The sequence below is a fragment of the Elephantulus edwardii genome, unplaced genomic scaffold (genome assembly GCF_000299155.1).
Source record: "Elephantulus edwardii isolate Elephantulus edwardi_28Jun2011 unplaced genomic scaffold, EleEdw1.0 scaffold00002, whole genome shotgun sequence".
NCBI classification, from domain to species: domain Eukaryota; kingdom Metazoa; phylum Chordata; class Mammalia; order Macroscelidea; family Macroscelididae; genus Elephantulus; species Elephantulus edwardii.
The window spans coordinates 13,493,411-13,509,356 of record NW_006399752.1 but is presented as its reverse complement, the minus strand read 5'-3'; the positions used below and the strand labels follow the sequence as shown (position 1 = coordinate 13,509,356).

General features: G+C 40.5%; 1 protein-coding gene across 1 annotated transcript in view; it reads right to left on the bottom strand.

The window, feature by feature from the left end:
* Positions 1–15,946, bottom strand: part of MCM9 (minichromosome maintenance complex component 9) — a 122,938-nt gene that overhangs the window by 49,959 nt on the left and 57,033 nt on the right. The window lies entirely within an intron of this gene.

Sequence of the window (15,946 nt, the reverse complement as noted above, 5' to 3'; positions counted from 1 at the left end):
TGGGTGTGTCAGAGGCGGTGCGGTTGGCCCAGGATAGAGCAGGGTTTAGGGCTGTTGTGCATTGGGTTGCTATGAGTCGGAAACGACTCGACGGCACATAACAACAACAACAATCTATAAATCAAAGTCAAAATACTTTGGACATGTTGCAAGGCAGGGCCTTGGAGAGGGACTTCATGTTTGAGAGGGTGGAGGGACAGCACAAGAGAGGAAGGCCCTCAATGAGATGGATTGATTCAGTGACTGGGATAATGGGGGTGGTGGGTCAGAGACAATAAGATTGGCACAGGATAGAACAAGGCTTAGGCTGTTGTACATAGGGTTGCTTTGAGTTGAAGGAGACTTGACAGCACATAACTACAACAACAACAACAAACTGTAAACCAGTCACTAATTCACTGACTGGGGTAATGAGGGTAGGTACATCAGACAGTAAGATTGACACAGTATAGAGTATGGTGGGCAGTAGTTTGGTGGAGCTCCATGATTAAAACAAGCCTGGAAGCAGGAGTGGCATCCACTTCCGAAATGGCTTGCCTCTGAAAACTCTATGTACAGTGCTCAGGCCTTTTGTTCACAGGCTCACTGTGAGTCATCTATGACTTGATGGCACCTAACAACAATAACAATGACAACATAAAGAGGGCTCCATTGGCTTAGTGGACAGAAAGCTATGCTACCAAGCCGAAGGTGGGTGATTTTAATCTGCAGCCCTCAGGCCTGGTTCGAATTGTTTTTTTGTGAAACATTCTTCTAGGCGGTTTAGCACTGGTCTGTGCGTTGCTGTACAGAAGTAACTTGTGGTTGCTGTGATACTAAACTCTGTGACACTGATGTGCCAAATGTGATAATGGTTACCCGTGGTGGACAGTGTTTGGTGGAGATGCCTGATTAAAACAAGCCTGAAAGCAGGAGTGGCATCCACTTCCAAAATGGCTTGCCTCCAAAACTCTATGAACAGTGCTCAGGCCTTTCATCCATAGGGTCACTATAAGTCATCTACAACTCGACGGCACCTAACAACAATAACAACAACAACAGCAGCAGCAGGGTTTAAGGCTGTTGTACATAGGGTTACTATGAGTTGCAGGTGACTCAACAGCACATAAAAACAACAACAACAACAACAACATCTGTAAACACTTATAAAGATTCTTAAATCAGTAAACTATATTTATGTATTGAGGAAGTAGAAATAGAAGTACAAACTAAGTCTAAGTGTACCAAAAGAAAGGAAATCATAAAGATTAGAGCAGAGGGGAATGAAACAGGAAATAGAAAAAAATGTCATTATTGTTATTTGCCGTCGAGTCATCTGTGACTCATAACAACTCTATGCACGATCGCTCTGAAGCCTACCCTGTTCTGAGCTAGTCCCACCAACTCTGACACACCGACCCCCATTCCCCCAGTTACTGTGTCAATCCATCTCATGCAGGGTCTTCTACTGCTCTGTCCTTCCATCCTTTTGAGCATGATATCCTTCTCCAAGGACTGGTCCCTCCTGGCCACATGCCCAAAGTATGAGAGACAGAGCTTCAAAATCCTAGCCTCCAAGGAGAAACTTGGTTTCACCCTCTCCCAGAGAGACCTATGTGTTTTCTTACCAATGAAATAAAAAAGCTTACACAAGGAAAGCTAAAAAACACCATTAAGGGGGGAGGATCAAATTAATGGAAAGACATCCGAGTTCTTGTTTTGGAAGACTTAAAAATGTTAAGATATTAATATTACCTACTGTGGTTTATAGATTCCAGTATCATCCTCATAAAAATTACAACTTTTTCTCTCCCTCAGAAAAGGAAAGCCAATGTTCAAACTCATATGGAATCACAAAGGCTCCTGAAGAGCAAACCGATCTTGAAAAAGAACAGATCATTCACATACATACTTCCTGATTTAAGAAAAACTTAGCACAAAAGTACAGTAAGCAAGACAATGTTGTAAAGGTGTAAGGAACAATGGAACAAAATTGAAAGGTCAGAATAAAACCATATATTTATGTTCCTTTTTTTAGAATTCAATAGTGAAAGAATAATCATTTTAACAAATGGTGCTGGGATCATTAGACATCTACATGCCAAACAATGAATTTGTATTCCACTTTACATTACTTTAAAAAATTCCGTTTACACTGAAAAAAAAATATAATAAGGTATCATAAGATTATAAAACTCTCAGAAGAAAAAAAATAAGCAGCATAAGTCTTTATGATTTTTAATTAAGTGGTGATTTTAGTATTTGCCACCAAAAGCTAACAACAAAAAAAAGATAAAATACATAAACTGCACTTCATCAATATTGAAATCTTTTGTGCTGCAAGAGACACCACAACAATAAAGTGAAAAGATAATACACAGAATAGGCAGAAGATTTTTACACATCAAGGCTCTCTGGTGGCAATCTAGCCCGATACAGCTGTACCCAATACACCAAATACAGTGCCAAAATGTCCCAATAAACCAAAAGATTAGAGCTTCAAACCCATTACCCACCCTGAGGAGGGAAAGGTAAGACAGCTTCCATAAAGATTTATAGGTTTGGAAACCCTATGGGCAATTCTATTCAATCTTATGACTATGAGTCAGAAATTAAGTTATACTGACAAGAGACTTGAAGAAACCATACAAATCACTGATAAAAAGGCAGTTGTAAAATGGGAAAAAGATTTGAAAAAGATATTTTTCCAAAGAGGATGAACAAAAGATGCTCAACATCACCAGCCATCAGAGAAATGCCAATCAGAATCACCATGAGATAACCCTTTGTATGTACTCAACTCAATAAAACTCTTTGGAACTAACTCATAGCTGATTCTCCAATGGGTTTTCAGAGTCAGTAAATCTTAGGGGAGGAGACTGCCTATTTTCTCTATGAGAGCAGCTAGCAGATTTGAACTTACTGCCTTTGGGATAACAGCACAATTCCTTACCCATTAGGCCTACTAGATGCTAAAATAAAAAACAAAAACAAAAACAAAAAAATGTCTGAAATTGAAACTTTTATACATTGGAAAGGGTCTGATAGCTTCACAATAGAAGTTACCATGTCATGCAGAAATTCCACTTCCAAGTATATACAAAAAGAAATAAAAATATAGGTTCATGGAAGTTGTTATGGACTGTATTATGCTCCTCCAAAATAAATACTGTAAATTCTACAGGTCTGTGGCTATAAACCCATTTGAGAGGCTGTCTTTGTTACGTTAGTGAGAAAGATTGAGTATTTTTAATATAGCCTTCAATACAGATTACCTCTCAAAATAAAAAAACCAAAACCAAAACCCCTCACCAGTAGACCAACATGTAACATCATGATGGATAGATAAGAAACTTAAGTTGTCAACTATTTAATTTTACTTGGATCTACCATGAACCCATGGTAAAGCAAACAAGAAATAAACACACACACACACACACACACACACACATACACACACACACAGAAATAAAAAAACACATTGCACTGGGGAAGTCTGCTGTCAAGGACCTCTCCAAAGAGCTAAAGAGCAAGGATATCAGTTTCAAGACTAAGGTGTACTTGATTCAAGCCACGGGCTTTTCAGTTACTTCCTGTACACCTGAAAGATGGGCAATGAATAAGGAGAAGAGAAAAAGAATCAATGCCTTTGAAAAGCAGTATTGGAAAAGAGTACTAAGTATCTGATAGACTGCCAAAAGAACAAATAACCCTGTTTTGGATGAAGTGCAACCAAGATGCTCCTTAGAGGCGAGGATGATGAAACTTCATCTTTTATCCTTTGGGCATGTTAACAGGAGGACTCAGTCTTTGGGAAAAGACATCAAGTTGGAAAAGGTGGAGAAAGAAAAGAAGATTCTCAACAAGATAGTAATAAGGTTCTCAACATAGTGACCCTAACAAAAGTCTACAGAACATCAGAGATGGTCAGAATGGTGCAGGATAGGCCAAAGTTCAGATTCGTTGTCCACAGGGTCACTAGGAGTCATAGTCTACCTGATGGCATCCAACAACAAGAATATATTTCAAATCAATAGCTTTTGAGAGATTAAATAAGCATGTTGTTGTTGTTGTTATGTGCCGTCGAGTCGCTTGTGACTCATAGCGACCCTATGTACAACAGCCCTAAACTCCACTCTGTCCTGTGCCAATCGCACTGTCTCTGACACTCCCATCCCAATTATTCCAGTCACTGAATCAATCCACCTCATAGAGGGCCTTCCTCTCCTGCACTGTCCCTCCACCCTCCCAAGCACCCTCCTTCGATCCTCCTTGGTCACTGTCCAACTCTCTGATGTATAACAAGTAATTGCGAAGACCATAGCCTGTATCATACACACCTTAGTCTCCATAGAGACACCACTGCTCTTCAGTACTTTGGAGAGGTCCCTAACAGCAGACTTTCCCATGGCATTGAGCCTTTTAAATTCCTGGCTGCTGGTGCCAAGACTGTTGACTATGGAGCCAAGCAAACTAAAGCTGTGTACAATCTCAATCTCTTCACCATCCATCCTGATGCTGCCAATTGGTCCAGTGGTGAGAATCTTTGTCTTCTTGACATTGAGCCTCAATCCATATTGTAGGCTGCAGTCCTTGACACTCTGCAGCAGGCGCTTCAGGTCCTCTTCAGTTTCAGCAAGCAGGGTTGTGTCATCCGCATAACGCAGATTGTTGATAAATCGTCCACCAATCTTGACCCCACATTTCTCCTCATAGAGCCCAGCCTCCCGGATAATCTGTTCTGCATATAGGTTGAAAAGGTATGGAGATAGGATGCATCCCTGGCGTACGCCCTTCCCAATTCTGAACCATGCAGTGTTCCCTTGCTCTGTTCTGACGACTGCCTCCTGGTCCAAGTATAGGTTTCGCATTAGCACGATCAAGTGTTCTGGGATTCCCATTCTTCTCAGAGTCAGCCATAGTTTGTTATGATCTACACAGTCAAATGCCTTTGCATAGTCAATGAAACACAGATAGACATTCCTCTGGTATTCCCTGCTTTCAGCCAAGATCCATCTAACATCAGCTACAATATCTCTAGTACCACGACCCCTTCTAGACCCAGCCTGGACTTCTGCCAGTTCTCTGTTGATGTGCTGTTCCAGTCGTTTTTGGATAATCTTCAGTAAAATCTTGCTTGCATGTGAAATCAGTGAGATTGTTCTGTAGTTTCCACATTCTGTTGGGTCACCTTTCTTTGGGATAGGAACAAATATCGATCTCTTCCAGTCAGTTGGCCAAGTGGTTGTTCTCCAGAATTCCTGGTGGACTGTTTCCGGAACAAACGCCGGGACCAGCAGCAGAAGCCCTCGTAGTACCACTTCACCACAGCCATCAACATGGAGAACATCCACCTAGTTTTCCGTGACGTGAAGGATACGCTTCTTCACGACAACCTCAAGCAGCTGATGCTTCAATGATGGACAGAGACTGCCTATTTTAACACCTTTTTGTGGTTTTGATTGTTTTCTGTTTGGTGTCTTTTTTATTTTTATTTTTATTAATAGCAGTTTACAGCAGAAATCAGAAAAATAAAAGATCTCGATTCTGGGAAAAACAAAATAAGAATGGATTGGGGAAAAAGATTCCAAGTCACATGAATGCCTAGAAGATGATCAAACAAATAATGGACCTTCTTCCAGAGCCAAGTTTTTCCCTTGAGCCAGCACCTGGAACTGCGATTATTGCCTCTTAAATCAAGGAAATTTATGACATTATTTCTGAAATACCAGCATTATGTCTAGTGAGGCTGAATTTGATATGATGAAATAGGAGTGTTGCCCTAATAAATACCTACAATGTGGAAGTGGTTTTGGAATGAGGTAATGCAAGAGTTTTAAAGTGCCTACTAGTAAAAGTCTAGTTGCTTTGAGGAGATTGTTAGAATTATAGATGTCAAGGGAAATTCTAATGAGGGTTCATAAGAAAATGAGGAAAGAGACATAAAGTCTCTGTCATCTCAAAGAATACACATGGCATCAGTAACAGAAAGTTACAAGTGTGGATAGTAAATATACTTCTGGTGAGGCTTTAAAAGTAAATGTTATACATGTGACCAAAAAAGACTAAGATGTAATGCTTTTAGTGTAGTGTGGCAAAAGAACTCTGAGTTACAGAAAAGTCCAAAGCCTAACTGTAGGTTAGGTCTCAAGGCCTCAAAATAATAATACTGTGTTCTCTGATATTATCTGATCAATACTTTGTGATGTATCGATCACTCTGGATTCTAGGCTCCAGGCTTGAGCCCTACCCTCCAGGCTCACAGAGATGTCAGAGTTGCTTTCCTGGTTCTAGGTGCCCCATTCTATTAGTCCATCAGAGTGGTATGTAACTCCACCCTAGAGACATCAATACACCCTTGGGCATGGCAGCCCTGCCCTGTCTGATATGGGTACTCGGGAGTGAGCAGCCTCACTCTGGTAAAGATCTGACACTTAACCCAGGTGGTGGTGACTCCCCCTTTTGAACTCCCACTTCCCAGTTCTTCGCAATAGTTCTATTTATTCCCATTAAAAAAAAAGGTTATCCAACAGAGTATGGAAATTATTGAATGCTGTCGCTAATATCACATGCAACAAGATCCTGCTGAGGATTATCCAGAATGGACTGGAACACTACATTAGCAGAGAACTGCCAGATGGGCAGGCTGGATTTAGAAGAGGCTGTGCCACTAGGGACATCACAGCCAATGCTAGATGGATCTTGGCTGAAAGTAGAGAGTATCAGAGGAATGTCTATCTTTATTTCATTGACTGTGCAAAGGCATTTGACTATGTGGGACACAACAAATTGTGGCTTACCTTGAGGAGAATGGGAATCCCAGAACACTTAATTGTGCTCATGCAAAATCTATACTTAGACCAGGAAGCAGTAGCCCACACAGAGCAGGGAAATGCTATATGGTTCAGGATCAGGAAAGGTGTGTGTCAAGGATATATCCTATTGCCATACCTTTTAAATATATATGCAGAACAGATCATTCAGGAAGCTGGACTTTATAAGGAGGAATGTGGCAACAGGATTAGGGGAAGATCCATCAGCAAACTACATTATGCGGATGACACAAACCTTGCTTGCTGAAACTGGAGAGGACATAAGGTGTTTGCTGCAGAAGGTCAAGAACTGTAGACTTCAATATGGACAACATCAAGAAAACAGATTCTCACCACTGGGCCAATTGGAAACTTCGTGATGGATGGAGAAGAGACTGAGATTGTTTATAACTTTAGCTTGCTTGGTCCGACAATCAATACTCTGCACTGGCAGTCAAGAAATCAAAAGATGAACTGCATTGGGAAAGTTTGCAGTCAAGGACCTCTCTAAAATACTGAAGAGCAACGATGTCAATCTGGGGACTAAGGTGTACCAGATCCAGGCCATGGTCTTTGCAATTACTTACTATACATCAGGAAGCTGGACAATGACTAAGGATGATAGAAGAAGGATCGATGCCTTTGAGCTGTGGTGCTGGAGAAGAGTATTGAGCAAACCATGGACTGCCAGGAGAACAAAAAGGTCTGTCTGGCAGAGGGTGAGACCAGTTTGCTCCATGGAGGCAAGGATTTTGAGACTCCGGCTCACATACTCTCCCGGCCAGGAGAGATCAGTCCTTTGAGAGAGACATCATGCTTGGAAAGGCAGAGAGACAGCGCAGGAGAGGAAGACTCAGGATGAGATGGATGGGCTCAGTGACGGAGCAATGAGATTAGGTTTGTCAGAGAAGACAAAATTGGCTGAGGATAGGGCCTCTTCCAGAGGTAATGTACATAGGGTCGCTGTAAGTTTCAGGAGACTCAATAGCACATAACAATGACAACAACAATTAAAATAAGCCAGTCATAAAAGTTCACAAATTATTCCATTTATGTGAAATATCTAGAACAGGTAACCACATAGAAACAGAAAATAAATCAGTCATTGATTAATACTAGGAGTATGGGGACTTAGGAGTCATAGTGACATGGTTGGGATGACAGATAAATGGCACAGGATTGTTTTATTTTTCACAAGATAAAATATTCTACGATTGATATGGTTATGATTATATAATTTGGCGAATATCTGGAAAACCACTGATTGTACATTCTAGTTTTGAAGAATACTTTGATGAAGGTGAAAATTTAAGAATTGTATATTTCAAATGGGTTAATTACATGTTTTGTTAATTATACTTCAATAAAGCTGTAATTTAAAAAAATCACTGTGCAATCACAAGGGATGCAAGAAGGTGGAATCTTGTATGCTATATTCAAAGTCTTAGCAGGCACAAATTCTGCCAAAAAGACAAACAAATCTGTCTTGGAAGAACCCAAAATCTAAAAATTAATCACCTCTAAGCTCCTCTATGAAGGCTTTCCTCTCTTTTCTAGCATTTGCGTTTTCTAAACGTGTTTTCAAGGCCTTCATCTCATAAAGTCTACTTGCCTAGCATCTGCCAAGAATGACTCCATCTAATGTCGATGGTCTCTATAGTAACCAACTAGAAAAGCTGCTATGCTTAGCAGCGGCTTTGTACAAACAGTGGTCTAGCACAGAGATGTTTTAAAGATCTGAGTTCCCTATTTATCGCCACTTTCCCCTAGTCCCAGAAGTGTCGAGTCCCTGATACATAGGAGAGGTTACCATTGTTAAGAGCTGTCGAGTTGAGCAGCACTCATAGAGACCTTATAAACAACAGATCTGGACCGTGCTCTATCCTGTGTCATGCTATCATCCTTGGCATATCTGAGTCCATTGCTTCAGACACTGTATCAATCTCATTGAGGGTCTTGTCCTTCACTGACCCCACCTTTCTAAACATAAAGACTCCTTCCGAAGAAGAATCTCTCCTAACAACATGTCCAAAACATGTGACATGAAGCTTCATCATCTTTGCCTCCAAAGAATATTTTAGTGGCACTTTCTCCATGATATATTTATCTGTTCATTTGGCAGTCCATGGGGTATCCAGCACTCTTCTCCAATGCCATGATTCAAATACATCAATTTTCCTCCTGTCATTCTTATTCACTGTCCAGTTTTCAGAAGTATAGCAAGTGACTGGAAAGACTGTCACTTGAATCAGGTGCACCTTAATCTTTAAATTGACATCAATGCTCTTCAATACTTTGGAGAGATCCCTGATAAAAGACTTTTCCAGTGCTATACATCTCTTGATATCCTGACTGCTGGTACGGAGTATGCTGACTGTGAATCCAAGTAAGATGAAATAGTTGACAATTTCAGTCTTTTCTCCATCTATCATGATGCTACCTATTGGTCCATTAGTGAGGATTTTTGATTTCTCGATGTTGAGATGTATCTATATTGAAGGCTGCAGTCCACAGTCCTCTGCACCAAGTGCTTCTGGTCCTCCTCATTTGCAGCAATCAAGTTTGTGTCCTTTGCATGGAAGGTGAAAACTGAAGGGACTCAAGTGGAGACTGGGATCAAGAGGAAAATTAGTTTAAGCAGGATGCTTTACCTAAAGACTAAGAATGCAAAATAAAACAGAAGCGAACAACAACAAAAATACAAGAAACAAAAACTTTGGAATTTCCATTCATATTCATCAGGCCAGAAAGAATATAATGATGTTGTTATTGTTGTTGTATATTGTCGAGACCATGGTTGACCCTCCAGTGGATTTTCATAGGCAGTTAAATGAATGGGAAAAGATTTGCCCATCCTTCCCTCCCAGAGTTACCTGGTGGATTCAAACTGCATGCCTTCGGGATTGCAGTGCAGCTTCTTAGTACCAGGCCACAAGAGCTCCCATCAACAAATTGTCAAGAATAAATGTAATTACAGTATTTCACAGAGCCCTACTGGTGCAGTGGTTAAGTGCTAACCAAAAGGATAGTGAATTGACTCCATCAATAACGCCACAATAGGATGTGACAGTTAATTTAGTAAAGGTTGCTTTCATTAGGTGCCAGCGTGTCAACTCGGACTGTGAGACTCTCTGCACAGAGTGAAACCTTACTCTCTTCACGTATTGTTTTCATCACCTTTGCCATATGTAAGGCTACTGGTGTGTTGTATCAGTTACTGTGTCAATACATCTCCATGAAGATCTTCTCTTTCACTGTGGCCTCAGTTAGCTAAGGAGCCACACAGCTAAGTCAATGGCATGCAGAATCCACCAGCTGTTCCATGGAAGAAAGATGGGCATTCTCCTCTTGTGTGATTTACTGCCTCTGGAAATTCGCTGGAGGGTCGGCTATGGGTTGGCTCCAACTGGATGACACACAACAACAGCAACAACATACTTTTCCCAGCATGATGTCTCTAAGGACTAGACCATTTTGACAACATGCCCAAAGATGAGGGAAAGTTTCACTACCCTTGCTTCTAAGGAGCACCCTGGCTGCACTTTCTTCCAGATAGATCTATTTGTGTAGTCCATGGTACAGTCAATATTCTTTGCCAATATCTTCATTCATAGGCATCAATTCTTCTTTTATATTCCTTATGTGATGACTAGTTTTCAGATGTACAGAAAGCAAATGAAAATTTCAAGCCTTGAGTCTGATACACCTTAGCTTTTAAACTGTCATAATTACAATTTTGGAAACATTATGTAGACATTCTACTTTGTGTTACAGAGTTGTTGAGTCAATTTTATGGCAACGGATTTGGTTTGGTTTTTGGTATTCTGTAGACGTATTTGTTTTTAAGCAGGAGTGGCATCTATTTTGTGAACAACATGCCTCCAGAAACTATGAATTTTGATAAATGCCAATAGCTATAGAAAGGCTTTAGGCCTTTTGTTCAAAGGGTCACTATGAATTGTGCTTGACTCGAAGGCAATCAACAACAACGACAATAGATATATTTGATTACATTGAACCAAAAATTCTTTAAGGACATCCACGCCTGTTTTACACTTGAATATTGCAGAGCACTGCACATACTAAATGGTTACTCTATACATGTAATGGATTATTATGAACAAAATAATTACTGTAGAACTTATTATTTATGAAAGTCTTGAAAACTCAGTATTAGGGGAGCTTGAACTAAAGACCATGCTGCAAGTCCTTAAACCAGAATTTTCTTTTAAAGGATAAGAGACACTAATAGAATGACTCTTAAAAAGAAACTCAACACTGTCATAATGAATTACTCCAGGTAGTACCTAGAATTTTAAAATGGCCTGTGTTTAGCATTTCCATGTCTATGATAACCTTTCAGTAAGAAGCCCAACATATATTGCACTATAACACTGTAGTCCTCTATTTTCTTTCTACCTCTTATATATTTAATTCAATAAAAATTTTTCGTCCTGTCTTGTGTATGACCTCAATTTAAAATCATGTTTCAAAACCTTAGGTGCTCTCTGCAGAGGAACCTTGGATTCATGGAAATAAGCTGTACCTTGTCTTTTCAGATAGTAAGCTGGACACCCAGTGGCAGGTAATTCCTTTAAGGAATGGGAACAGCACTTCACTGCACACTGCACAACCTACTGGTATGGCTAAGCGACTGACTTACTTAATACCCAGAAAAGCACTCCATAACCAAACAATACTTTTGTGAGACTTTTTCTTTTTAAAGTCATGATATTTTTCATTTTTTTTGTTAGTTTGCTTACAAAGTTCATATACACAGTGCTTCACATGTAAGACTTTTATAAACTAAGAATGAAGAATTTTATATTTTTAACTGTGTTTATACTTTGAGAGGAATGAAATTCCAACTGTATATAGCTAATTAGAACTCTTTCTGCCCCACTTTGGACACACAAGCCACCTTCCCCAGCTACATTTCCCCCAGCTAACTTGTACAGAAAGAATTAATTTGATAATTTAAAGCTGTATAGTCCTCCAACCATCATGTGGGCTCCAAAGGTACTTAGTAAGTGAAGACATTCATGGTGACCCACCTGACAATAGGATTAGCCATCTGAGAGTCACCAAAAAGTAGTTTAGCAACAGATGGTTTTGCAATGATCAACCACCTTTCCAATTATACCACTATCCAATTTTCTACCCAGTATATTAGCTAATTTAGAAATCTGCCGAGGTACATCCAAAGAGTCTGTTTGGTCTTTCCTGTGAGACATTCTTTGGAGTTTCCTGTGATGAGAAAACTACTGGGCTAAATGCTATTTAGAATCAGGAATAAAAGAGTTACACTAGAAGAGACAGCATAAAAAGTACAGAGCAAATTCTTGCACTTTCTAGTGAACTATTATAAAAGTTTTTGTTTTCTTAAATACTTTTATAGATGACATGTTTACAATTTAAAAAAAAAAACAAACAATAAATCAAACTAGTAGTGAATCTTAATGAAAAGACCACGGCCAGGATTAGGCACACCTTTGTATCTAGACTGACATTGCTGTTCTTCAGCACTCTGGAAAGGTCTATTTTCCTAATGCAATTCATCTTTTGATTTCCTGACAGCTGATGCTATGACTTGATTGTGTAGCTGAGCAAACTGCAATTGCTAACAACCTCTTCTCCATCTAATATGGTGCTGTCAGTTGGCCCAGGGGTGAGAATCTTTGTCTTTTTGATGTTGAACTTCAATCCATATTGAAGTTTTTGACCTTCTGCAGTAAGCGCTTCAGGTCTTCTTCAGTTCCAGCAAGCAGGGTTGTGTCATCTGCATATCGTAGGCTGTTAATGAGTCTTCCTCCAATCTTGATGCCACACTCCTCCTCATAAAGCCCTGCTTCCTGAATGATCTGTTCTGCATACAAATTGAAAAGGTACGGGGACAGAATGCATTTCTGATGCACTCCTTTCCTTGAACCACACAGTGTCTCCTTGCTCTGTTCTGAGGATTGCTTCTTGGTCCAAGCATAGATTTTGTATAAGCATGATCAAGTGTTCTGAGATTCCCATTTTCCTCAAGGTTAGCCACAGAAGAATAGATGTCTTTGAGTTGTGGTGTTTGAGAACAGTCTTGAACATACCATTGACTGCCAAGAAAACAAATAGTTGTCTTGGAGAGGATGAAACCAAGTCCCCTGGAGGCTAGGATTTTGATGTTCTGCTTCACTTACTTTGGGCACATGGCCAAGAGAGACTGGTCCTTGAAGAAGAACATCATGCTCGGAAGGGTGGAGAGACAGCACAGGAGAGGAAGACCCAGGATGAGATGGATTGATACAGTAAATGGCGCAATGCAGGTTGGTGTGTCAGAGTTAGTGAGTCTGGCTCAGGACAGGGAAGGGTTTAGAGCTGCTGTACACAGGTCGCTATACATCAGAGGCAACTAAATGGAATATAATACACTATGGCAGGTTTGGAAGCAGCAATGGCATCCACTTCCTAAATAACATGCCTCCAGAAAATCTATGAACTTTGATTAATGTTGATAGTTATAGAGGGGCTTCTGACCTTTTGTTCTTAAGGTTTCTGTAAGTCGTGCTCAACTTGAAGGCAATCAACAACAATAAGTACTGAGTCTTAGTTGTTAATGCTAGTTGTTGTTGTTGTTAAGTGTCGTTGAGTCGCAGGCAACTCATGGCGACCCTATGAATGAAAGTCCTTGACCCTTGCATGACATTCATCCTTTCTCCAGGTTCACAGGGTTTCCGGAAGCAAGCTATTTAAGGAAGTGGATGCCACTCTTGCTTCCAAGCTTGTTTTAAACAGGGAGCACCACCAAACACTGTCCACCATGGGTAAACATTATCGCATTTGACACATCAGTGTCACAGTGCTCAGCTTCACAGCGGCCACAAGTTACAGAGTTAACAAAAAAAGAATTAAGCTTTTCACAAATTGCATATCCATAAAGTATACACACTGATAATAGGTGAAAATGACTCAATTATATTTAAAAAAAGTTCTTATATAGCATGCCTATGAATGCAACATAAATGTTTCATGGCATTTCCAGAAGTGAATTCTTTATTTAAGACTGAAAATGTTAGTTTGGGTCATATTTGTATAATACAGATATAAATCTGGTCACAGAATCTTGGATTGATTTTTATAGCACCCCAGTAACTAAAAAATAAACAAATGAAACCATGCATTTGCCCTCAAGCAGTGCATAGCCTGAGAGCAATGGAGTTCCCTGCAGGCCTTCAAGTTCCTGGTACAAAAAAAATAGGTGAAAAGTCAGGAGGAGGGCTGAGCACAGGGGTGTTGTCTTCTGAACACAGGCTGGTCCTGCAGTGAGCAGGGGTCACTGCTTACCCGTAGTTGGGTCCTGAGGTGCAACGGACATGAAGCCAGGCAGGAGGACATTGTGGGTACATTCAAAACACGTGTGATCTCTATGGGCCCAGGTCTCCATGGCATCAAATACGTGAGGGATTCAAATGAATCGGTCACAGTGGCTGGCTAGATTGACAGCAGGATTAACTGAAGCAGTGTGCACAAACTTGTACATTTCCTGAGCCAGGGCCTGCTGTCCAGTGAGTCTAAAACAAATTACTTCTTTCTACATTGGAGAAAGCAGAATTCGGCTTCACTGGAGAAAGGAATTCTGTCAACAGGGGGCACTGTTTTGGAGTAACTCCAGGGTAGGCTGGTGAGGGTCTGCAGCTGGCAACCAAACTTGTGCATTAAAAAGCACCAAGATGTAGATCAAAAAGTACTTAACATTAAATCCAACAATAAAAAAACAAAACCCTACCACCAAAGAAACCCAAACCTCAAAAAACTAAAAAACCCACCACCCCAATTCCAAAACTAACCAAAACAAAAATAACAGACATTGAAATCAGCAACATGTAAAAAAATAACAGCATAGTGTACTTAGGAAAATAAAGCCACAGCATCTGCTCTGACTCACAGTGACCCTGTTTATAACAGAGGAAATCCTGTCCAATTTGGTGCCATCCTCACAATCCCTGCTGTGCTACACTGCTGCAGTCGGTGCGTCAATCCATCTCCTTGAAGGTCTTCCTTTTCTTCTCTGACCCTCCATTTTTCCAAGCATGATGTCATCTTCCAAGGATCATCTTCCTAACCAAATGCCCAAACTCTGTCAACCATGTCTCCTCATCCTGGCTTCTAACGAGTCCTCTGGCTGCGCTTCTTTCAAGACAGATTTGTTCATTCTTTAGGATGTACCTTTTAGTCCATGGCAGAGTCAATACTCTTCACCACGTCATCTGGTTTTAATTAGCCAGGTTTGATGATTTCATGCACACCATTTAAGGAGGGGGGGAAGGGAAGATAGTATGAAGACTTTGCTATACTATTTTCACTCTTTAAATAAAAAGTTAACAAGCTACCAAATGTGACACAAGGTCTCCCTTCTTCCCCAGTGGTTTTCAAGCAGCAGAAATCTACTTTCTCTCAAGTGATACCTGAACTGATGATTACAAGCAAAGGCTATTCACATTTGTAGCGCCACAAATTTTTTTAACTAATGGTTTGGGTGATGACTTTTTTTGAAGATTGTTTCTCTTCTTTCCGTTTCTCTATTACAATTCTCGCTTCCTGGCACTTCCTTTTCCTGCTTTTCTGTTTCTCCTATCTCCTCCAAATGGCAGTAACATGAGACGAGGCTGATCCCATTTCTAGTAACGTTTTTCTCATTCTAGTAGTTTTCAGATCTCAGCGGGACGATTATGACCCTAAAGCAGCTTAAAGATAGCTTGTTTAGATTTCCCAAGCACAGTGCGTGAGAGCAAAGGCGTTTTCTCGCCTTTCATTGAATGCCTATGTAACTAACAGTGCTGCCATACTCAAACGCAGATTTTGGCCAAGCACTACATTTCCAAAATGGCTTTGCTCCTTACGAGCTGGCTCAGGGCTATAAAACACAATTTATTTCCTCTGCAACCCATCTTTCTCTCTACTCCAAATACTAGTCGATTCACAGACAGCTGGACTGCATCTCATTTGCTAAATTCAGCAGAGCGCCTTGATTGATGTAGAAAGAGCTGTTTAAGGGGAAAAAAACCCAAAAAACCAACCCCAAGCTCCAGACCCAACCCACGAAGGAAAGCCGAGGGGCGGGCGTCGCCCACATTTCACCCTCCCGCCGCCATCCACGCCGCTAACACGCCCTT